Source organism: Oryx dammah, unplaced genomic scaffold (genome assembly GCF_014754425.2).
Source record: "Oryx dammah isolate SB20612 unplaced genomic scaffold, SCBI_Odam_1.1 HiC_scaffold_15, whole genome shotgun sequence".
Classification (NCBI taxonomy): domain Eukaryota; kingdom Metazoa; phylum Chordata; class Mammalia; order Artiodactyla; family Bovidae; genus Oryx; species Oryx dammah.
In genome coordinates, this window is record NW_024070199.1 from 15,850,229 (window position 1) to 15,875,282 (window position 25,054).

Sequence of the window (25,054 nt, forward strand, 5' to 3'; positions counted from 1 at the left end):
TTTGAGGTCAAAATGCAAAAGCAGACTGTCTTCTACTAGGTTGTGGTTGTTCAGTTGTTAAGTTGTGTCTGACTCTTTGTGACCCCATGGACTGCAGCACACCAGACTTCCCTGTCCTTCACTATCTCCCAGAGTTTGCTCAAATTCATGTCCATTGAGTCAATGATACCATCCAGCCATCTCACCCTCTGTCACCCCCTTCTTCTTAAACCCTCAGTCTTTCCTAGCATCAGAGTCTTTTCCAACGAGTCGGCTTTTTGCATCAGGTGGCAACAGTATTGGAACTTCAGCTTTAGTCCTTCCAATGAGTATCCAAGGTTGATTTCTTTTAGGATGGACTGGTTTGATCTCCTTGGAGTCCAAGGGACTCTCAAGAGTCTTCTCCAGCACCACAGTTTGAGAGCATCAATTCTTGGGTGCTCAGCCTTTTTTATAGTCTCATATCCATACATGCAGTGAAGGCAATGGCAACCCACTCCAGTACTCTCGCACAGAGTCAGACATGACTGAAGCGACTTAGCAGCAGCATCCATAGATGACTACTGGAGAAACCATGCCTTTGACTATACAGACCTTTGTCAGCAAAGTGATATATTAGCTTTTTAATATGCAGTGGAAACAGTGTCAGACTTTATTTTTGGGGGCTCCAAAATCACTGCAGATGGTGACTGCAGCCATGAAATTAAAAGACACTTACTCCTTGGAAGAAAAGTTATGACCAACCTAGATAGCGTATTCAAAAGCAGAGACATTACTTTGCCGACTAAGGCCCGTCTAGTCAAGGCTATGGTTTTGCCTGTGGTCATGTATGGATGTGAGAGTTGGACTGTGAAGAAGGCTGAGCGTCGAAGAATTGATGCTTTTGAACTGTGATGTTGGAGAAGACTCTTGAGAGTCCCTTGGACTGCAAGGAGATCCAACCAGTCCATCCTAAAGGACATCAGCCCTGGGATTTCTTTGGAAGGAATGATGCTAAAGCTGAAACTCCAGTACTTTGGCCACCTCATGCGAAGAGTTGATTCATTGGAAAAGACTCCGATGCTGGGACGGATTGGGGGCAGGAGGAGAAGGGGACAACTGAGGATGAGATGGCTGGATGGCATCACTGACTCAATGGACGTGAGTCTGAGTGAACTCCGGGAGTTGGTGATGGACAGGGAGGCCTGGCGTGCTGCAATTCATGGCGTCGCAAAGAGTCGGACACGACTGAGCGACTGAACTGAACTGGTGCTGTCTAGGTTTGTCGTGGCTCTCCTTAGCATATTGTCTCATTTAGTACCACTCTGATGTTTAGAGTTTCCTTCAAGTCGTTAAGTTTGAGCCACAGCATGTGGCACGGCTGCTGCTGCTGCTAAGTCGCTTCAGTCGTGTCCGACTCTGTGTGACCCCATAGACGGCAGCCCACCAGGCTCCCCCGTCCCTGGGATTCTCCAGGCAAGAACACTGGAGTGGGTTGCCATTGCCTTCTCCAATGCATGAAAGTGAAAACTGAAAGTGAAGTCGCTCAGTTGTGTCTGAGGGTCTGACCCTCAGCGACCCCACGGACTGCAGCCCACCAGGCTCCTCCGTCCATGGGATTTTCCAGGCAAGAGGACTGGAGTGGGGTGCCATCGCCTTCTCTGGCATGTGGCACTAGCGCACTATTAAGGAGGAGTCCCGCGTGAGCCACTGGCAGCCCAGAGAAGAGAAACTGGTGGCCAAAGAGGCTGGTTGGCCTGCTCATGGGTGCTCATCTTTCCCTAGCAGCACAGAGCCTTGGATTCTAGAGCTTGGTCTCTGGGCTAAGGAGAACTCCAGACGCATTTCCAGTGCCTACATAATGAGTGTCAACGTCTTAAGGTACACCTGCCTTTGTAGAGCAAAAATGAAGTTCTTTGCAGTGATCCCATCAGTGCACTCGAAATGTGCTCAGTATTGGTGTTCTGATGCCAGTCTCAGGTTTGAGGCTTTCAGTTAACTCCTTTCCACGTATCGGTTTTGCCTTTAATGTTATACAATATCAATATATTGATCAGGATCTCCTCTACAGTATACCTTAGCTAAACTGTCCTGTGTTTCTAGCAAACAGAGAATGACTGCATGAGGGGTAACAATGTCAGTATTACATTTGTCTGCAGTCTGTTTTTTTTTTTTTTTTGCCACTCTTGGGTCATGCTCCCAAGTCCTGACTTTGCCTGAGAGACGGATGCCAGGCTTGCACAAGAGCAGTTTGAGTGGTGCACTGCCCTTCAGGGTGTACGGCAAAGGCCTGGAAGGGAACCTGGGCCCGCCCCCAGCTTACTGTGGAAAGTAGGCCAAACTAGCTGACCTTGTTGATTCTGCTTCCCCATCTATAAAACTGGACATGAATACTGTCTTCATTATGTAGTTATGAGGGTGAGATGCTGTAATGTATTTAAAACTCTTAGCATCATACCTGTCACATACAGGCATACCTCACTTTATTGTGCTTCCCAGATATTGCATTTTTTACAAACTGGAAGTTTGTGGCAACCCTGCATTGAGCAAGTCTGTGGGCACCATAATTCCAACAGCGTTTGTTCACTGTGTGCCTTGGAGTTTGCTTGTTAAAGGGCCCTGAGCGTTTAGAAGCTCTCCAAGTGGGGAAATATGGAAGGACTCCCAGGCAGAGAAGAGAGCCTGGGAAAAAGGCTGTAAGCTCTGGAAAAGCACATCTGTGTTATTAGTTGTAATTAATATATACATACTAATTGCAATTAGTATTGTAATTCTTCCAGTATTTCAAACCCTCCACCAGCAAAAAGATTATGATTCACTGAAAGCTCAGATGACAGCATTTTGTAGCAATAAACTATTTTTAATATTTTAATTAAAACTATTTAAATATTTTTTAAAATTTTGTTTATTTATTTATGGCTCTGCTGGGTCTTCACTGCTGCGTGAGCGTTTCTCCAGTTGTGGCATCAGGGGCTGCTCTTCACTGTGGTTGGCAGGCTGCTCATTGCGGTGGCTCCTCCTGAGGCAGAGTGCAGGCTCCAGGGCATGTAGACTTCCATAGCTGCAGCACGTGCACTCAGAGTTTTGCCTCCCAGGCTCTAGAGCACAAGCTCAATAGTTATGCACACAGGCTTGGTTCCTCCACAGCGTGTGGGAACTTCCTGGATCAGGAGGCAAACCTGTGTCTCCTGCACTGACAGGTGGATTTTTTACCACTGAGCCAGGAGGGAGGCCTGCAATTAAATATTTTAAATTAAGGTGCATATATTTGTTTTTTTTAGACATAATGCTATTGCACACTTAATAGACTTCAGTATTGTGTAAATGTAACTCAGATATGCAGATGACACCACCCTTATGGCAGAAAGTGAAGAGGAACTCAAAAGCCTCTTGATGAAAATGAAAAGAGAGTGAAAAAGTTGGCTTAAAGCTCAACATTCAGAAAACGAAGATCATGGCATCCGGTCCCATCACTTCATGGGAAATAGATGGGGAAACAGTGGAAATAGTGTCAGACTTTATTTTTTGGGGCTCCAAAATCACTGCAGATGGTGACTGCAGCCATGAAATTAAAAGACGCTTACTCCTTGGAAGGAAAGTTATGACCAACGTAGACAACATATTGAAAAGCAGAGACATTACTTTACCAACAAAGGTCCGTCTAGTCAAGGCTATGGTTTTTCCAGTGGTCATGTATGGATGTGAGAGTTGGACTGTGAAGAAAGCTGGGTGCCGAAGAATTGATGTTTCTGAACTGTGGTGTTGGAGAAGACTCTTGAGAGTCCCTTGGACTGCAAGGAGATCCAACCAGTCCATCCTAAAGGAGATCAGTCCTGGGTGTTCATTGGAAGGACTGTTGCTAAAGCTGAAACTCCAATATTTTGGCCATCTCATGCGAAGAGTTGACTCATTGGAAAAGACTCTGATGCTGGGAGGGATTGGGGGCAGGAGGAGAAGGGGATGACAGAGGATGAGATGGCTGGATGGCATCACTGACTTGATGGACATGAGTTTGAATAAACGGTGGGAGTTGGTGATGGACAGGGAGGATTGGCGTGCTGCAATTCACGGGGTCGCAAAGAGTCGGACACGACTAAGTGACTGAACTAAACTGAACTTTTATATGCCCTGTAAAACCAAAAAAACCGTGACTCACCTTTTTGCCATATTCGCTTTATTGCCATGGTTGGGAACTGACTCCTGACACCTCTAAGATACACTTGTAGCAAGGTAACAGTGTAACAAACAGTGACCAGCACTGCTGTTTTTGTCAAGTTTTTCTATCATACCTAATGACTTTTTTCAATAAACAAGTGAAAGGATGCTTAACATCATTAATTATTAGGGAAATGAAAATTAAAACCATAATGAGATTTGACTTCAACCCCATTCAAATGCCTGAAATTAAGACTAGTTATACTGAATTTTTGGTGAGGACGTGAAGCAACAGAAACGTAAAATGGTGCTACTACTTTGGAGAAAAGTTTGGCAGTTTCTTAAAAAGTTAAATATACACCTGGCTTATAATCCACTACTAGATAGGTCCCTAAAAGAAATGAAACATATTTACATACAGAGTCCTGTACAGGAATGCTCACAGAAGCTTTGCTTGTAAGAGCCAAGACCTGTAAATGGACCGGATGTCCATCAGCAGGTGAACAGTAAACACATTTTGGTGTAGCCCTTACTGTGAAATATATGCAGCAGTGAAAAGGCAATGGATGCTTGATAATCCCAATAACATGGATTAGTCTCTAAATAATTATACTCAGTGGAAAAAGCTAGCCAGAAAAATATGTACAGCCTGATTCCATTTATAGAAAATTCTACAAAATGCAAAGTACTATCTTGCGATAGTAAACAGATTGGTGGTTGCTTGGAGAGGGGTGAGCGGAGGGGAGGGTATGGGGAAACTTTGGGGGTGATGGATATGTTCACTCTCTTGACTGTGATGTAGTCACAGTAGTGATGCTAGTGATGCTAGTGACGCTTCACAGTTGTATGTTGATACCAAAAGTCAAGTTACACAATTTAAATAGGTAAAGTATTATGTATCAGTTATAGTTCAATAAAGTGTTTTTGAAATTAACGTCCACTCCGAGGAAAGACGAATGACATACTCATAAATCAGAGTGTGTTTATAAAATGATGGGTTAACTTCAGACGCTACCGTAGTGAATAGGTTAGTTCTGCCATTTGCTGTGTGGTGCTGGGTGAGTTACTTAACCGCTCTGAGCTGCAGTTTTTCGTATGAAAGTGGAACCTGTATCACATCACTGTTGGGATATATAAAGGTCTTACCACAGAGTCTGGGCTCTCCATAGTGAATGCCCCAGTTGCTCTCTATAATGTTAGTATTTACTACTTTCAGATTTGTAAAGTACTTAGCTACCCCATACCCATAGCAAGCAGGTACAAATTCCTATGAATCAAACTGAGTTAATGCTTTGTTCTTCCTTGGGGCACAGAAATGAGTGTTTCCAGGGTGCTCTAAAATACTTTGCTCCCTTTGGTTGATTCAGTTCAGTCGATCAGTCGTGTCCAGCTCTTTGCGATGCCATGAATCGCAGCACACCAGGCCTCCCTGTCCATCACCAACTCCTGGAGTTCACTCAGATTCACGTCCATCGAGTCAGTGATGCCATCCAGCCCATCTCATCCTCTGTCGTCCCCTTCTCCTCCTGCCCCTAATCCCTCTCAGCATCAAAGTCTTTTCCAATGAGTCAACTCTTCGCATGAGGTGTCCAAAGTACTGGAGTTTCAGCTTTAGCATCATTTCTTCCAAAGAAATCCCAGGGCTGATCTCCTTCAGAATGGACTGGTTGGATCTCCTTGCAGTCCAAGGGACTCTCAAGAGTCTTCTCCAACACCACAGTTCAAAAGCATCAATTCTTCGGCACTCAGCCTTCTTCACAGTCCAACTCTCACATCCATACATGACCACAGGCAAAACCATAGCCTTGACTAGACAGACCTTAGTCAGCAAAGTAATGTCTCTGCTTTTGAATATACTATCTAGGTTGGTCATAACTTTTCTTCCAAGGAGTAAGCGTCTTTTAATTTCATGGCTGCAATCACTATTTGCAGTGATTTTGGAGCCCAAAAAAATAAAATCTGATACTGTTTCCACTGTTTCCCCATCTATTTCCCATGAAGTGATGGGACCGGATGCCATGATCTTCGTTTTCTGAATGTTGAGCTTTAAGCCAGGTTTTTCACTCTCCTCTTTCACTTTCATCAAGAGGCTTTTGAGCTCCTCTTCACTTTCTGCCATAAGGGTGGTGTCATCTGCATATCTGAGGTTATTGATATTTCTGCTGGCAATCTTGATTCCAGCTTGTGTTTCTTCCAGTCCAGCGTTTCTCATGCTGTACTCTGCATATAAGTTAAATGCGTTAATCTCACAAATCCCAGTTTCTTTCAGCAAACATTCTTTGAGGGGTTGGGAGGACTTTCCAAAGGAAGGGACTAATGACAGCATCTTAGAATTGGATGAGACTGTGACAGTCTCTAATCCAACAGTGTCATTTGATAGGGATGGCCATTGAGGCTTGGGATGGAGTCTTGCCCAAGGTTACAAAGTGGTGGGGTAAAGAGTGAACCTGGTCTCCTGGCCACCCAGCTAGCCAGCTTGCCTGTGCGCCCCTAGCGCCTGCCTCTAAGCCAGACTGCACTTCACAAATGGAATAGTGGCAAGGTCGGCTGAGGTCATGGCCCAGTGATCAGATTTAATGGATTTTAAATGAATGAGGTTTTCTGCCCAGATCTTAGATTCAAGGAGCTCAAGGGACAACAGCCAAGGTTTTGGCATTCTTTATGCATGACCCAGGCAGGACGCTCTGGGCTCTGTCTCTCTACTCAGCTCCCGTGTGTGTCTACTCCTAGAGTTTTAGAACCGTTTATGTAAGATTGTTTTGGGAAAAAAGAAAAAAAAGAAAGCCAGTTACGTTTTTACTGCATGGGCCATAACATGTAGGGCTAAAAGAATTATATCTGTTTTCAGTAGTGAACGGGTTGAAAAAGTAAGTTCTTGAAGACCCAATTCCAGAAGATTGACAAGGGAAGCTGTAGACAGAACACAGATACCCCTCCATGCTTTTGATTCCTGGCATCTCTTACTCGTGAACATAGGCACTAATAAGGAACATTTGGATGTTGCCTTTACAGCCTTTCTTTCTCCTGGTCCTCAGATTCAGCCTATGGGAAATTTAGGAAATGGAGAGTCAGAAGTCCAGTGACTTCTAAGATCCCCAGCTCCTGTGCAGCAGTTTGAACGTAAGCCTCCCGGTGTAGAATCCCAGCTCTTCACTATTCCAGGCCAACTATTCTACAATTTCTCTTAAGGCTTTGAACTCAAAGGAAGTATCTTCCTCTGTGTGTGTGTATGTGTGCATGGTGGGTGGGGAGTGGGGGCAGGGCCAGGGGATTTCTTTTCCCTTCTAGGGCAAAGTCAAGTTGAATTTTGAAATTTGGAGATAAATTATATGCGTCTTTCCTCATCTCTTTTTTTTCCTTTTGTCAGCATAGGGCGCATGAATAACATCTATAGAGAGCCACAAAATATTGGTCATCCTTTCTCTTAAAATATTTGCTGTGTATGCTTTATCTGTGTGTGCATACGTGTAGGTATATATTTTTTTTCACTTTTGCAGACATGGTTTTTTTTGTACATACTTCAGCATGCTTCTCTTAAAAAATAAGGATTTTGTATGTGACTGTGATATAGTTATACCTAAGAAAAATGACAATAACTTATAATTGTCATCTAACGTCTAGTCCATATTCAGATTGCCCCAATTGTCCAAAAAATATGTTCACAGCTTTTTTTTTTCCCCTTCTCAGCGAGGATCCACATAAAATTTATGCATTATATTTGGCGGGTATGTTGAACCAGCATTCTTAATAAGCAGTGTTCATGAGCTAGAATCATCTCCAAATTAGAGTGAAAAAGACCTCTCCAGCTGAGGCAGCTGTTAGGGGTTGGCCTCGAAGCTCTCTTGGGAACATCCGTGCCTTCCCTCCGATGTCCGTGGACCGATCAGTGGGAGGAGCTGGAATTACCCTGTCAGGGGTGGAGAGCGCCGGTGAGGCGGGGACAGGCGGAGTGAGCGCGCTGCCTGCCAGAAAGGCTGTGGGTTCCAAGGCAGCTGAAACCACAGTGACTGGAACCCGTGGCCAGTTGCTCAAGAGGCAGGGAGTTGCCGCAGGACTTTGTAAGCTGCCTGGAGTGTGAGCCCATGGCGGCCAGCCTCAGGGATGGGGGAGAATTGCCAGGGTGTTTGGGAACCCTATGTGAAATAGGAAAGGAGTTGGGACACAGCGGGCCTGGAATATGTGTTTTTCCTCTGACTTCTTTTTCTGCTTCTCACTTCATCCCTCTTGAGGATGAACGTGTCCTATGGAGAGACATGTGGAACCTAGATCCTCCTTGCTGTGGATGGACCAGATACCTCTTAATTGGCACAGTCTGACTGATGGCTCCCTAAGGAGCTGCACCCTTGCCTTCAGTGCATAGTGACCCGGACCCCATCCCGCTCCCCTCTGGACTGACTGCTGCGTTCTTAGCGCTGATACAGTGTGGCTGTGGTCGAGTGAAGATGCTTGTGGAATAGACCACTGTGATCCAGAGTGGCGTGTGCTGGGGCCGGGCAGAACTCCGTGGAAGCACACAGAGAAGAATGAATGAGTGGAGGGTACATGTGTGAGAGCAAAGTGATTAGGCATGTTTTCCAGAAAGCTAGTACTTGGAAGTTACTGGGAGATGGGATGAGTGTTTATTTATTTGATAAGTACCTATAAAGTGTTTATGCAACGGCACTGTTATTAATAGAAGTGCTTTATGAATAACTCATTTAATTTTCTTACAACCCTTATGATGTCAGGACTGTTGTTTCCCCAGCCTTATGTTTGAGGAACGCAGAGAATGGAAAGCTTAGGTGACTTGTCCCAGGTAGGGAATAAGCAGTGGAGCCAGGACTTGACCCCAGATAATCCAGTTTGGGCTTCCCTGGTGGCTCAGATGGTAAAGAATCTGCCTGCAATGCGGGAGACCTGGGTTCAGTCCCTGGATGGGGGAGATCCCCTGGAGAAGGGAATGGCAACCCACTCCAGTAGTCTTGCCTGGAGAATTGCATAGACAGAGGAGCCTGGCGGGTTCCACGGGATTGCAAAGAGTCAGACACAACGGGATGACTAACACTTTTTCACTTTCACTTTCAATCCAGTTTCAGGGTCCACTCAGCCGCTTCTTTATGTGTTTGAGTGGAATTAGATGTTCCAAGCTCAGGAAGTCACTCTGGTAGCCCAAAGGTGTACTCCAGGGGCGGCATTAAGGCTGTCCTCCGTGACCAGACAAGCAGAGGCCCTGCCACCCAGCTGGGCCATCTGGAAGGAGCCAGACTCTCTGCCAATCCTGGGGCCTGATACCTCACCCCCTGCTGGGTACCCTCATGGGGCAGAGAGCCTGCCCATTCCTTGAGGATGCCCTTGGACTGGCCTAGCCAGCTGAGTGGTACATGGGGTTGGGGAGGCTGTGTTGTCTTGGGGTGTTCGGGAAGGCCCCAGCGTGGTCATGGTGGCTGGGCCAGCCCACCTGTTCCTCATTGTAACCTCGTCTGATCACAGGGTCTCATCCCCTGGCAGGAAGGCTGAGCCGGTGGAGCTCTGTGGTGACGTGATGCAGCCAAACAGACCCTCTGCTCCTCTTGGATCCTCCGCAAAGGAGAAGTCCCCGGGGGCAGTGGCTGTCACAGTCATTGCATTCCCTCTTGAGGCTGAGCATTTGTTGGTGTTTAACGATGCCGTTCGGTGGTTTCAATGGCTGCAAATGCTTGTCCTTGCATGTCAACGGAGCTGAGCTAGGACCAGCAGGGAGGAGCCTCCCAGAGTGGGAAGGACGCTGAGACATCTTCCACTCAGCTCCTGTTGAAGCTTTGATCACTTCAATTGGACACATCTTTCCGGAGCTCATGACAGTGCCCGGAGATGAGATGAAAGAAAGATCAGGAGCTTGCCGTGTAGCGGATGCTCTTCTTTCCTGCCTTTTGTGCAAAGGGGAGCTGAGAGGGAGCAGGGCTGAGATAGGAGAGCACCGGGAGAGCAGCCTCAAGGAACATGGGAGCAGAGAGAGGGGGGCTAGGTCTTCTAAGGGCCACACCTAGATTTGATTCTTGGCTGCACTGCTTATTTGCTCTGTGATGGACAGTAAGTTGCTTAACCTCTCTGAGTCTCAGTTTTCTTGAAAGTAAAATGGACTCTTAATACCTACCTCTGTTGGTTTGTCCAGGATAGTGCCCAGGACATTGCATTAATTCTCACTAAATAAAAGCAAGGGGAGGGCCATTTAGCACAAGGGTATATATTGCTGCAAACCTCAGCAGGTCCTTTGCACGTTACTTATTCCCAGCCGTGCAGTCTCTGGAGTTTGATAGGAATTTGAAGAATGTGGTGTGGTCTGGAGAGGAGCAGGCAGTCTGTGCATCCTCATATCACTGAGGCTTTCAGCACTCCTCTACCCTATCTGAACCTCACTCTTTCTGTCTGTGAAATGGCCACATGGCTTACGTGGAAGGGTTGGGACCTGCCTGGAAGGGTCTGCTGAATGGAGGCAGGAAATCAGAGACAGTTCAGGCTATGGATGCTGGCTATGTGACTCAGCGACCTCATCCACCAGTGTGCGTGTTTGTGTGCACACGTGTGTTTATACAGGGATGGGGATGGTTAGCAAAGGGATAGGGGATGTAGGCAGCCCAGACATGGAGAGAGTTGCTCAGGGAATCACCTCTTTCTGCAGAGTGTAGGACTTATTATGGAGCTTGATCTCTCAAGAAGATAAGAGGAAGAAATAGGGAATGAAAGTACTCACTCTTATTAAATGCCAACCAAATACCAGGCACTTTATAGCTCTAAGCTCTTTACACCCTCTTGCTCTTAGCTGTGAACCTATTAGACAGATGATACTATTCTTAGTTTTTGAGATGGTCTCAGGGAAGATCAGAGAAGGCAAATAATTTGCCCAAAGTCACACTGCTCTCTTAATTCCAAAAACTCTTCCATTAAACCTCTCTGCTTGTTCATAGATGTGTCTCAGGAAAGGGCTCTCTTTGAGAAAAGAAAGGGAGTTGATATGAAGAGGTGAGAGTATAATTCCTGTTTATATAAGCAGTTCTAGGAGGTAACCCGGGGAAGGCAATGGCAACCCACTCCAGTGTTCTTGCCTGGAGAATCCCAGGGATAGCAGAGCCTGGTGGGCTGCCGTCTGTGGGGTCGCACAGAGTCGGACACAACTGATGCGACTTAGCAGCAGCAGCAGCAGCAGTAGTAGCAGGAGATAGCCATTTCCAAGTGACAGATACTAGTCATTTAAGCAGTAACGTTTGCTGAGCGCTGGCCAGCCATAGCTCCAGGTGCTACAGATGAAGCAGAGCCAGGCCCTGCCCTCGTGGAGAAGTGTTAGTAAGAAGAGATAGTAAATCAGTTCAGAGAGTGGTCAGAAAGCAGATGGGACCAGAGGGTATGATAGACTGCAGGAGGGAGGCTAAGATAGTGACTTAGTTCTTAGAGCTGGAGTTCCCCCCAAAGCTTCCCTGGTGGTTCAGATGGTAAAGAATCTGTCTGCAACACGGGGCACCTGGGCTCAGTCCCTGGATTGGGAAGATCCCTTAGAGAAGGAAATGGCAACCCACTCCAGTATTCCTGCCTGGAGAATTCCATGGACACAAGAGCCTGGCAGGCAACAGTAGATGGGGTCACAAACAGTTGGACACGACTGAGCAACTAACACTTTCATTTTCTCCCCAAAGCAGACCCGGAGGAAAGGAGTTTATTTGTGTGGTGATTCCAGGGGGATTGGTGAGAGAGCAGGGAAGGGGGGTGAGGAAGGGAGGAAAGCTAAGAGCAGGTGCATTGGTGATTGGGTCACGACCATGGGCGTGGGGCTCGGGCTCAGTCCTTCGTCTTTTGCTCTCTGAGAGACGCCGATGTACGGGCCGGACAGTTGTTGGTCCGTCTGCCAAGGTGCGCTCCTCACTGGCTGTAGATTCTGCCAGGAATATTAGGCTCCAGGTGCTTGCACGCAGCTCTGTGTGTGGGTCTCCACTGACAGAGGGCCCAGCGACAAAGTGAGTTGGGAGGCCCGGGCGGTCTGGAGACGGGCGGTGGACACCGCAGGCGGACCGAGGGCGTCTGTGGTCTCTGCTGTGGCTGCTCTGGTTGGAGAGATGGCCTGGGCGCTGAGGCCTGAGTACCCAGGGCTGGCTCGGAGGGAGCCGGGGCAGTGAAAGCCACAGGTTCCTGGGCAGCCATCTTTCTACTCCCGTCTGTGGGAGCCTGAATTCCAGGAGTGAAAGCTTGTCGGCCAAGGCCCCGCAGCTACTCATCTCAGGCCAGGCGGGGGCTCTGCCGTCCACATCCCTCTTTCGTCCCTTTTTCCTGGGTCACACAGTGTGCCTCACTTTTTGGTTTTTTGGCCATGCCATCGCAAAGAGTCGGACACGACTGAGCGACTGAACTGAACTGAACTGATGGCATATGGGGTTTCAGTTCCCTGACAAGGGATCGAATCCTCATCACCTGCCTTGGAAGGGCATTGGAAGTCCCTGTGCTTCATTCTCTAGCCAGAGAGCTTACAGATGGCCTTAGAAAGACATCTCTTTTCAGATGATTTAAGTCTCGCTCCATCACACCAGGCTCTACCATGATTAAATGTTTCAGATACTAACCAGCATGCCCTCCACTCCATTCTCTCACTGGGTTATACGTAGCCCCAAAGCCAATTTATATTGCCCTTAATATATTCCACTCTTTCTAGAAGACAAGCTCACAACCAGGTGTGTCTCTATGAGTTATTTTAAAATCAACAAGAAGCAACAATGACAACACACACACACACACACACACACACGAACTATTCCCCACAGACAACACTTAATATAAATCAGGCAGAAGAAGATAAAAGTCTGCTTATTCCGTTCAACAGCAAAGTGCTTTACAAAGCCCATGCAGTTATATTGTTATTTTACAATCACTAAATCTGCTGTGAGCTCCAGGGAACGCCCAGATGCCCTGGCGCCCCTCTGGTTTTGCCCCCAGGCCATCCGTGAGTTCTGCACGATGCTTCTACTACAGGGTGGCTCCTGGGCAAGTGTGGTCCTTCTTAACCTGGTGACTCTTCGTTTTGATAGGCTGCCCACCACATGCATCTTCCCTTTTCATCAGCTGACATTTTCTAACATCATTACGCGTAGAAGAGGCAAACATGATTACTTGGGATGAAGTATCATTCTCCCCCAGTACAGTTTTGTTCCTTTCTCACTTCAAGAGGGCATTTAGTGGAGAAGTGAGTATCCGTTCTCTCTTGCAGACAATTCATCAGTGATACTGATAGAGCTGGCTGATTGAATACCCATTATATGCCAGGTATTTGGCAGATTTTAGGCATAATTTCATTTAATGTAATCCTCATGATGACCTTATCGAATAGTGATCTCCTTTAGAGATGAGGTACTTAGCCTCTGTGATGTGCCTAAAGTGATACCTAAAGCAAGGAGAAAAATCAAGATTTGGACCCAAGTCTAATTCGAATGAATGATGGTTGGATGAATGAATAATTCTAATAAATGATGATGGGATGACATCACCTCCTCAATGGACATGAGTTTGAGCAAACTCTGGGAGATAGTGAAGGACAAGGAAGGCAGGTATGCTGCAGTCCATGGGCTGGCAAAGAGTCAGACATGACAGCTAGTGAACAGCAACAATAACTAATTCTAAAGCCTGTGATCACCAAACCAGGCAGTTCTCAAAGTGTGGTCCCCAGACTTGCAGTGTCGCCTGAGACGTGCATCCTCAGGCTCCTCTCAGACCTACGGAACAGGCGACTCTTCGGTGAAGTCCTGTACTCAGTGTTTTATAAAGCCAGCCAGGTGCTTCTGGTGCACTCCAAAGTCTGGCAAAGACTGTCGTTGCCCATTTGTTAACTGCTAACGCATGCTTCAACTAGAGGTTAAACTTTGAAGGAGCTTTGAAATTCCCCCTCCTCTCTGGGAGTATCGTTAAAGTGAAGAAAATCCCAACATTTATTTTTCCTTTAGTAAGCATGCCTTTAAAATTTGGAAATGTTTAAACTTTCAGCCAGCTATCTGGATTTGTATCTAGGTTTCATGACTTATTAATTGTGTGATTTGAGGAAACTTATTTAACCTCTATAATCCTCAGCTTCCAAGCCTGTATGTTACAGATAATAATAATCCTTTGCAGGATTCTTGCGAGGATTAAATGAGTCAGTGTCTGCAGCAGTGTTGAGCATAATGCCAACTGTATCATAAGGATCCAGTAAATATTAGCTAATTGTTAATAACTGTATGGTTGGCTTGCTTGTGTTAGCTATTATTCGAAATAATATCTAAGCTGATGTAACATTTTAAAAATTGTATCCTCTATTTAGAAGTTCAGCATAGGTTTTATGAAGTAGTTTTCTGTAACTAACTTGTGATGTTTTTAAAGCCTGTCATTCTTATGTTTGAATCTTAGCAATTAGTAGGGTTATCAGTGTAACTGTCTGAAAGAGAGCATCAGTGTGCCATTAAAAGTCATTTATGGAAATCTGACTCATAGTAGGTGCTCATCCATGTTTGTGGCATAAGAAATGAATGATCAGTCCACAGATACCACTTCTAAGTCTGAACATTGCCCACATATAGTCAGTTTGGGGGAAGGAGGCTGAAAGCTATCTCCTGTTCTCTAGCGTGAGCCCAGCACACAGGGTAGAATGTGGCTCAGAAGTGAGAAGTCAATAATTCTTGTTGATTGAATTTTTTTAAAGAAATGCTTATATCTTTAATCTCTTCTATCATAACATGTTTCAAGATCTTATAAGCAAAGATCTAAGTAAAAATATAGTTTTTCTCCCCATATACTCTCCTGCCTAATGCTTTTTTTTAAATGAAATATTTTCAAAGAGTGATCAAACAAGACTTAGGAGCCAGGAGACCTGGATTCTTGGTTATGCTTTCCTGCCGGCTTAGCTTGGATGTGACAGAGGCCAGTCACTGAGCTGTTAGCATCTTTTACCTGTGTGTAAGTGGAGAAGGTTGGACTAGGTCAGCGTTTTCCACTGGGGGGCCAGACAGGTGTCTGTAGGTGTGTTAATTTAGCACAATGGTGAGAAAGTCCATTCCATTTCTGTTCAATCTTTTTGATGGAGTTGAAGAAAGAGCCTGATTATAGTGCTGGTAGGAATTTAATATTTTTTGTGACGCTTGCTAATCTCCCATTTTAAGAAAAGTCTGAGTCTGGATAAGGAGGCAATTGTCTTTACCTGGTTTTATACTTACTGTGTTTATTTTTAAGCTTTTTCTTCTGTATGTGACGAAATGATCATTTTAATTTACCATAATGAGATACATTATTTTGAATAAATGGATTCAAGAAACAAAAAGTAAGTAGAATTTAAAAAATAGGTTAATAATAGTGCAGATAGCCTAAAGGTGTGGTGGAAATCACGAAAATGGAGCAGGAAGGTTAGAACCTAGATGATGGCCAGTAGGCTGGTAAGTCAGGAGTCAGTGCAGTGAGGCAGGGAAACTTCCTTTGGGTCAGAACTGATGTCTCTGCAGGAGGGGGCTGGGGAGCGTCGGCCCAGGCACAGTGGGAGGAGCAGAGCCACCAGCGTGGGCCCCGACCCCACTCAGGAGGTTAGGGTCCTGGCTCTGGGGCGTATCTTTGGAGAAAACTCCACAGACAGTGCTCTTGCCAGGCAAGGTTTCAGATGAGGATGTGAGTTTCAGTGCACGTCGAGAACAAAAGTGTCGAGAATACAAAAGTCCTTAAGGAGAGGCAGGAATGCAGAGAAAGTAGATGGACAGAAATATTCACCACAACATTATTTATATGCGCAGAAGACTGGAAAGCACTTTCCAGGTCAACATAAGATGAAAGTTATTTAGCAGCATCCCTGGGACAGAATAGATCTACGTTTTCAAAATTAAATGTATGGGGACTTGCGGAGACGTGGGCAAATGTTAAGAGGACATTGTAAGGGGGGAAAAAGCCCCAGAAATGTAAACACATCAGTAGCTTTAGCTATGTGAACTACAGAAACAATTCAAAGTAAAATTTATGAGAGTGTTAATAGGAGTTGTTTCTAGCTAATGCGATTATGTGTCCCTCCAGTCACAAGCATCGGTCACATGGACCTGATTAAAATCCTGACTGTGTTGTTATCAATGTGTGACCTTGGACAAGCCTTTAACCTTGTGTCAGTTCTCTCACCTGAAAAATGGAGGGAGTTCCTTTTCCATGGGATGTTGTGAGCCTTAAATGAGATGATGCATGTGAGATATTTATCAGGGTGCCTGGCTCATAGCAACCTCTCAGTAAATAGTACCTGCCACTGTTTAATAACAATCACGTCATAATAACGTTACTGTTATCATTATTCCTACTATTATTACTGCTGGTGAATTTGGACTGTGTAACGTGTTACAGTGTCAAAGAATCAAGCTGTGAAATTTTAATCCTGAAGCTGTCGCCTTTGCCCGTTGTGTAAACACACACACACATGCACACACTTGCCAAATGAAGAGATGCCCAATTCCCTGGTGGCTCACAGTAAAGCATCTGCCTCCAATGCCGGAGGCCTGGGTTCGATCCCTGGGTCAGAAAGATCCCCTGGAGAAGGAAATGGCAGCCCCACTCTAGTACTCTTGCCTGGAAAATTCCATGGGCGGAGGAGCCTGGTAGGCTACAGTCCATGGGATCGCAAGCATTGAGACACGACTGAGCAACTTCACTTCACTTCATAGTGCACACTCCCTACCCAAGTGCTGAGCACCCTGTGTGCAAAATGACTCCATATCCACAGCTTCTTTACAAGAGGACCAACTTCTGCTACAAGCACAAAGGCATCGTTCACCTGGCACTCTGCTTGCCACACCCAGCTTGCCCTGTTTCCCTCCCCTTTTTTTAAAACCGAGGTGAAATTTACAAAAGATTCACCATGAGCCTGTCTAAAGTCTACAATTGAGTGGCAGTGCATTCACAATGTTGGGCAACCATCCCCTCTATTTAGTCCCAAGACGTTGTCACCCCAAAAGGAAGCCCCTCACTCATCAAGCAGTCACTCTTCACTACCCCTCCCCACCTGCTGGGAACCACCAATCTCCTCCCTGTCTCTGCAGCTTTGCTTTTCATTTCCCCTGGAACCATGTGTCCAGCCTGAACCTTGCATTCTCTTGGGTTGGTGCTCATAGGTCTCTCTTCTGCTCCAGTTGGTTCAACTGCCACTTCCTCAAGACTAAAATGTCCCAGTGAATTCATTTAAAATACATTTTTTCTTCTCATCGAAGATTTGAGGTTTCAGGGACTGAATCTTAATGTTAGGTGATTTGGTCCCCATGGGTGCGCTGTACAGAGGCCTCACTGTGATGCGGCTGCTTCCTCCTAGGGTTAGGTCTTTGTGAGCCTCGCTGGTGCTGAGCTGGGGGGTGGGGGTGGAGCACACCAGTTCTCCAGCTGGTAAGGCCAGGCCTCGGGGCTGCCCTGCTGTCCCAGAACAAGACCCGGTTTCCAATCCTAGCTCTGCAAATCTCTGTGCCTGTGACCTTGGTCACGAGGCAAGGCGCTCACTGAGCCTCAGTTTCTGCATTTCTAAAGGAGGGATTGCTGTGAGTTTTCTGTAGAGGATTAAATGAGTTGGTTAGGTAGCATCACCAACTTAATGGACATGAGTCTGTGCAAACTCCGGAGGATAGTGAAGGACAGGGCAGCCTGGAGTGCTGCAGTCCATGAGGCTGCAAAGAGTCGGACATGACTTAGCAACTGGACAACAGCAACAAATGAGTTCAGGGCTGTGAGAGGCTCTGGCGGATCTGTCCACCATAGCTTTGCGGGGCTTTCTTGGAGGCAGAGGAGTACGTTAGAAAGATTACCCCAGAATCCCGAATCAAAGGACCTGGCTTTAAGTTTTGGTCCTGCTACTTATCAGTCCCTGGCCTAGGGGAAAGAATGGAAAAGAAGGCTGAGGGTGGGCAGCCTCACTTCTTCCACGAACAGCCCTGTGAGGACAAGTTGTGTAGGACGCTCCTTCATAACCTCCTCATCTACAAGATGGGCATCGCAGACCCTCCTTTGCAGGGCTGTTGTGTGGACATAATGGATCATGCAGAGAAGCGCTGAACACTGATTCTCATACGTGTGGGTGTGTGGTACTGCACATGCATTTGTTACCTTTCCTCATAGGTAATGGACCCAAATGTCCTCCTGGGCCAGGCTGGTTAGTTTGTGGCCAGAATAGCAGAAGACAGGTGGGGGGAGGGGAGTAAATTGGGGGAGGCCTTATCTTGGGAACTGGCAATTATAGGGTGTGGAAAAATAGCATTGTAATTGAGTTTTGTTTTTTCATATGTAACCCAGCTGGTAACAGCATGGTGGGGGCTCAGGTTGAATTTGTGAGTTGTTTTCCTTTTTGATCCCTGTCTTGAGAATAAATAAGCCTCAGTTTCTTTATTTGCAAAATGAAGATATGAGTACCTTCTCTGACCACTTCACAGAGTAGCTGCAAAGGAAAAATGAGATTAAAAACAATGTACATGAAAGCGTTTTGTAAACTGTAAAGTGCTGTGTAAATGTAATGGACTATCATTTCATTTAAAAGATATTGTTTGGTTGGTGCTCATGCAAAATAGAGCTGGTTCTCCCTGCAGTCAGGTGCGGACCGCTTTTTGTGTGATGAACGCGCATAGGAGAATGGCAGGTTAGTGAGTCTCCTGCTTTATCCAAGTGGTCTCTGGGCTGCAAAAGATGGAGAATTCCTTCACTAAAGGGCCATATCTTTTGAGTCTATTGACAGCATGTCATGTGGAACTCAAAATTGCCTTCATGAATGCAGATAGATTGCATCTATTAGTTCCTTCTTGTCATCATGACCTGTCAGAAGGGAAATTAAATGTGCCTACAAATATTTCAATATTTATGCTGTGTGCAAGGTTTAATATTCATCTGGAGCAGTGAGTGCAAAGAGAAATAAAATCCACATCCTTTCCTTCGGGTAGGGAGATGGCTCAGTTCAGCAAGAACCCTCTGAGCAACTCCTGTGAGCTAGTGAGTGCATAATGTACTAGGTGCTATGGAAAATAGACACCAAATTCTAATACTGACACCTTCACTTGTCCTAGTCTTTCAGAAGCCTTGGAGAATCTGAGGTAATTCCCAGGCGATGATGAAATCTGTCCAGAGGATGGAAAGAGGGAAGTAGGCAAAGTGGAGGTCAGTCTAGTGGAGAGATGTTTGCAGAAACAGGGGAGTGAGAAGGGTGGAAGGTGGGGAGTCCATCAGACACCAGAAACCCACTCATACCTGTTAAGATATGGGCATGTGCTTGCAGGGGGCACCAAGAGATAGGAATCAGTAGTTCAGAGTTATAAAAATTCCCAAAAGGCATTAAATATTTGCATGAGGAAACATACCAAAGAAGATGACTCTTGGCCAGTGTATTTTTCTAGCAATGAAAAAAAAAGGATGTACAAACATATTGTTAGAACTATGAAGGGGAAAGCCCATGAAAAGGATGGCTGGTAAATGAAAATAAATTGCAAAGTCTTCTGTGTTGTTGAAAAACACACTGATAATTGAAGTGTCATTGTTACTCAATGTTTTGAATATGCTGTTCTTACTGTTTTTCTTTCTTTCGATGCAAAAAAATGTAATGATTTCCTAAGTTCACTCGTGACTTCATTCCCCTAACCCTATTTTTTCCCCAGTAAGGTCCTAAATTCCTCAAGCCTGACTTCTCCTCCCCAGGGGTTTTCAGAAACCCAACCCCCCTGGTTGGCGAGGGACTGCTGTGTGTGAAGTGGTAACTGCCCTCAAGGAGCTTACAATCTAGCTGGGGGTAAACGACTTGCACATGAACGCATCTAGACTGTGAGCTTCTAGAGGGCAGGGACCTTACCCTAAGTCATCTCTCTTCTCACCCTGCACACCCTCCCTGAGGGACCTCATCCATCCCATGGCATCGACCACCGCCTGTTTGCCGAGGACCCTCGCAGCTGGACTGTCTCCTGCGTGCCACGGCCCATCCAGCCATCCAGAGTTGTGAGATGCGGGATGCTCTGCTGGACTCCACCTGGTCACCGAAACCCAACTTGTCCTGTCTCCTCTGAGCCTGCCCTGGCTCCTGGGCTCTGGGGCTCTGTCTTCTCAATCAAAGACCCAGAGGTCACTCTTAACGGACTGAGCTTGATGGAAAAATGCTTACACCTGAATGTTAAGCAAAACGGCAAGCTTATCAAATTGTTGAGACGTCGTGAACTCATTCATGTTAAACATACAGGTTGAAAGATGGAGAAATGTTTCTGAATGAGTTGCTCTCTCTGGTGAGAAATGCTTGATGTTTTCTTTGGTGTGGTTGTGCTTTCTAAATCTCTTGCCGTAAATTTATATTAGTTTTATAACCAGCAAAAGTATCTAATAAGAAATGGTTAAAAGGGCTCACTTTGAATGTCCCCTTCTTGGGGAAATATTCCTATCCTTCTGTATCCCGGCTGGAGTCCGAGGCTTTGTCCCCTGCAGCCTCAACACCTGTGCTTATCCTACTGGGGGACTTGCCCCAACTGCGTTCTGTTCTCTTCCCGAGTCTCGCCGCCCCCCACAACCCCAGACTGTGAGCTCCTTGAGGGCAGAAACCAGGGCTTATTTGTCTTGTATTCCCACTGCCTAGCACAAGGCTGACACAGGTAACCACTCAATACATGTTTGTTTTTTAAAAGGAAAAGAGGGAGGGAAGGAGGATAAAGAATAATACAGAAAGGCCATCAAGATTTTCTTGCTTTCTTTTTTTTTAATCTCCATGGATCCCACTTAGTTTTTCCCTTCTCCAAGATCATTTATGATATTTTAATCTACTGAACCACTGCAATTAAAAAAAATTTTTTTTTGGCCAAACCGTGCAGCATGTAGGATCCTAGTTCCCTGACCAGGGATCAAACCTGTGCCCCCTACATTTGAAGCTTGGAGTCTTAACCCCCATAGCACCATGGAAGGCCCTGAACTGCTGCATTTTTAAATCAGGGCTTCGAATTTGTCTCATTTTTATTAATCAAAGGCCAGGTACATGCCAATCAGAGCACCTCTGGGGCTGAGTCTGACTTGGGCACAGCGCCCCCTGCCCAACAGCCCAGGCATGACATGCAGGGCTGTCTTGAGTCCTGTGAAAGTGAAAGTGTTAGTCACTCTTAGCAACACACCTTGGACTCTAACCTCTATCCGTGGAATTCTCCCCAGGCAAAGATACTGGAGTGGGTGGCCATTCCCTTCTCCAGGGGGTCTTCCAGACCCAGGGATTGAACCCGGGTCTCCCACATTGTAGGCAGATTCTTAACAATCTGAGAGCTGCCAGGGAATCTCCATCTTGAGTTCTAGAACTGAATATATATTCTGAAGCATCCTTTTAAGCGGAACAGTGGCAAGCTGTAGTGTCTATGGTGGAAATGGGAGCAAGGGAACAGATGTAATAGGAAAAATAGCAATAGCTAACTGCTGTTGTGTGTTTACTCCGTGCCAGGCATTGTGCTAAGCATCAATATGCATGATCCCCCTCGACCCTCAAAAATAGCCCTACGAGGTAGGTACTGTGATTATCCCCATTGTGTAGATGAGGAAACTGAGGCTGAACAATGAACTGTATAGGGAAACTGAAATTTGAACTGTGGTCTACTGATTACAGAACTTGAGTATGGCATCTCTTTCCTCTTCTGAAGTTACAGGGAAAGTCCTGGGCAGAGAGGATGAGAAGAGTGTTTGGTGAAGCAGAGCAGTAGTGTCTGCACCTTGTTTGGGAGGTTCCAGAACAGTAGTGCTTAGCCTGGAGTACAATAAATCCTTGACAAGATCTGAGACACCTGTCAAGTTGTAGGCAATTGGTTCCATGTACGTGCAGCTTTCTGGGACATTCTTGAAAGGAGTCTGCATGTTTAAAACAAAACATGGCTAAGAAAGCAAAGCATGGATTGGAGAAGAGTTGTAGTGAGTAGAGTCTGGCGCTGTGCTGGGAAGAAATTAGCCATTAAGTACCAGCCTGTGGAGAGGGATGAGGTCTTGCTACTAAAGCATATCTAAGAACCTGGAGTAATAAAGTAGGATGTGTTTGTCCTGGGTACTTAGAACCAACTGATTACCAAATCAATCAACTAATATTTATTCAAGTAGAGACCTGACAGCTCTTTAGTGTGTCAGGGTTGTTTAAAGAAGGATTTCTGCCTTGGGTGGGAATTTGGGCTAATGAGATGATAATAATTACCATTTATTGAGTGTCGGCTGCGTGCCAGGCAACTCTACTGGGCACTTTATATACACTAGTCCACTTGATCCTTATAACAACCCCAGCAAGGAAGGTTTTACAACCCATCCTCTACAGAGGAGGAAGCTCAAAGCATTTCAATGTCTTTTCTTAAGGTCATAGTCGCTTAAGAAGTCTTCTATGGAAGGAGAAGATCCAAATTTGACTCTAGGCCTCTTTCCAAAAATCTCCACTTTTTTCCCCCCTCTAATTCCCTCTTTTTCTTTTCATAATTTATTTTTTCCTTAAAAAAAAAATCTTTGGGGGCTTTGCTGGGTCTTGTCGCACCACCTGGGCTGTTGGTTGCAGTGCTCTGGTTTCTCTAGTTGCAGGGCATGGGCTTAGTTGCCCGACCAGGAATCAAACCCATGTCCCTTGCACTGCCAGGCAGATTCTTAAACTGAACCACCAGGGAAGTCTTGGTGTGCAATGCTTTTTTTTTTTTTTTTAATGATTTTATTTAATTATTTTTGGCTGCACTGGGTCTTTGTTGGTGCTCGAGCTTTTCTCTTGTTGTGGCAAGTGGGAGCCACTCTCTAGTTGTGTGTGGCTTCTTATCGCACTGGCTTCTCTTCTTGCGAAGCCAGTGGGTTGCAGAGCTCCCCGGCTCTAGAGCGCTCGGGTTTCAGTAGTTGCGGATCCCGGGCTTGAAAGCACCTGCTCAGTAGTTGTGGCACATGAGCTTTGTTGGTCCGCAGCACGTGGAATCTTCCCCAGTCCGGGACAGAACCCCGTCTCCTGTATTGGCAGGCAGATTCTTTACCACTGAGCCACCAGGAAAGCCCCGATGTGCAGGGTTTGGTGTGCAATGCTTGTGTTCCCATCAGAGGTGAGATTCATCAACACCATCAAGTTAATAGACAGAAGTTAAACAAGCAAAGGCTTGGTGCCTGCTGCTTGGCCAGGCTGTTTTTTATAAGGGAGTTTTACACTTGTATATTGGATAAGGTAGTGTTCAAGATCTGCTCTAGCTTTAAGTCCTCATCTCAGATTTCAAAGAATCAAAGTCTTTAATTGTTCTGATAAAGCAGAAATATTACCCTCCTACCTCCAGTGCCTCTTCGTTAGCCATGATGGCAGAGATCATGATTTTTTTTCTGCCTTCCTAACAGATTGTTTGTCCATAAGTTGTTTCATGCAAGAAGAAAGGAACCATGTAAATATGGGAAATAACTACTCATTTCAACCTTTTCTCCTTTCCCAGGGAAGAAAATGGAACCATTAGATTTCTGCTCACTAAAGCGCTAGGAACTCATGTGCCTGATGGATTGGTTTGACTTCAGAAAATTGCTGGCAAATGAGAGTAACAAATGGCCAGGGAAATGCTGACAGTCCTGAGGTTTGGGGCTGTCCCCCTGCGTCTGGCTGTGAAAAGTCACTCGGGGCAGGTGCAGTGGTGTCCCCCTGATGAATACATGCTGTTCCCTTCTTATGAAGGATAGGGGCCAGGTTTCTGCCCACCTGGCACCTGGAAGGTCACTCCCCCACTGAAGTACCACACTGCCTCTATACGCTGCCCTCCTCAGACCTCTGTGTCTTCCGTCTGCTGTTCCCTCTGCTTGGAATGCCTTCCCTGTGCCTTTGGGGCCAAATCCACTCATTTAAGACACAGTTCCAGTATCCTTTCATCAGTAGCTCCTGCCCTGTCTATCCAGCCTCCCCTGCGGGCCTCCGTGTCAGTTCTAGAACCTAACACACCGTGGTCCTTATTTCATTTGTGCTTAGTTGCTCAGTCGTGCCAATGTTTTGTGAACCCATGGACTGTAGCCCCCTAGGCTCCTCTGTCCATGGGGATTCTCCAGGCAAGAATACTGGAGTGGGTTGCCAAGCCCTCCTCCAGGGGATCTTCCCGACCCAGGGATCAAACTCAGGTCTCCTGCATTGCAAGTGGATTCTTTACCACCTGAGCCACCAGGGAAGCCCAAGAATACTGGAGTGGGTAGCCTATCCCTTCTCCAGGGGAATCTTCCCTACCCAGAAATGGAACTGGGGTCTCCTTCATTGCAGGCAGATTCTTTGCCATCTGAGCTACCTGTTTTATTTATTTTTGGCCTTGCTGGGTCGTCATTGCTGGGCAGGCTTTCTCTAGCTGTGGGGTGCAGGCTTCTCGTTGCAGTGGCTTCTCCTGTTGCAGAGCATGGGCCCTAGGGGACAAGGGTTCTGTCGTTATAGTGCACGGGTTGCCCTGCAGCATATGGAGTCTTCCTGGACCAGGGATCGAACCCATGTCCTCTGCACTGGCAGGCGGATTCTTAACCACTGGACTCCCAGGGAAGTCCTGTTCAGTGTCTGTCTTTGATCTCCCATCCCAGAGCCGGGTATTCCAATATGACTGCTGAATATAGCTGAATATATTCTTCTGTCATTTCTGAGCATCTTTCTGTTTAAGGTTCAATCTCACCGGGTCCATATATCTGTGTGTGGTTACCTAGGTAGGAATGAAAGTAGTTCTCACATTTGTACAGCAGTTTATGGCTGACAAAAGGTGTCTGCACCCATCTCCCCACTCACACCCCTGAAAAGCTCTATCAGTGAGCAGTTGTCAGGGCTATTAATATTCTCATGATACGGATAAAAAAAACAAAATTACTAGGAGAGTAAACGTTCTGAGCAGGATCATGCAGTTTGATAGTACAGCAGTGGCTTCAAATTCATGTCTCTTCTCAGGGCTCCAGGAGGTAGGGCTGGGTGAGCACTGCTGACTTTTAAAAGCCCCTGAAGTAACTCTCAGCTCAAATGAGACACCCCTCTTCCGCTTGTCTG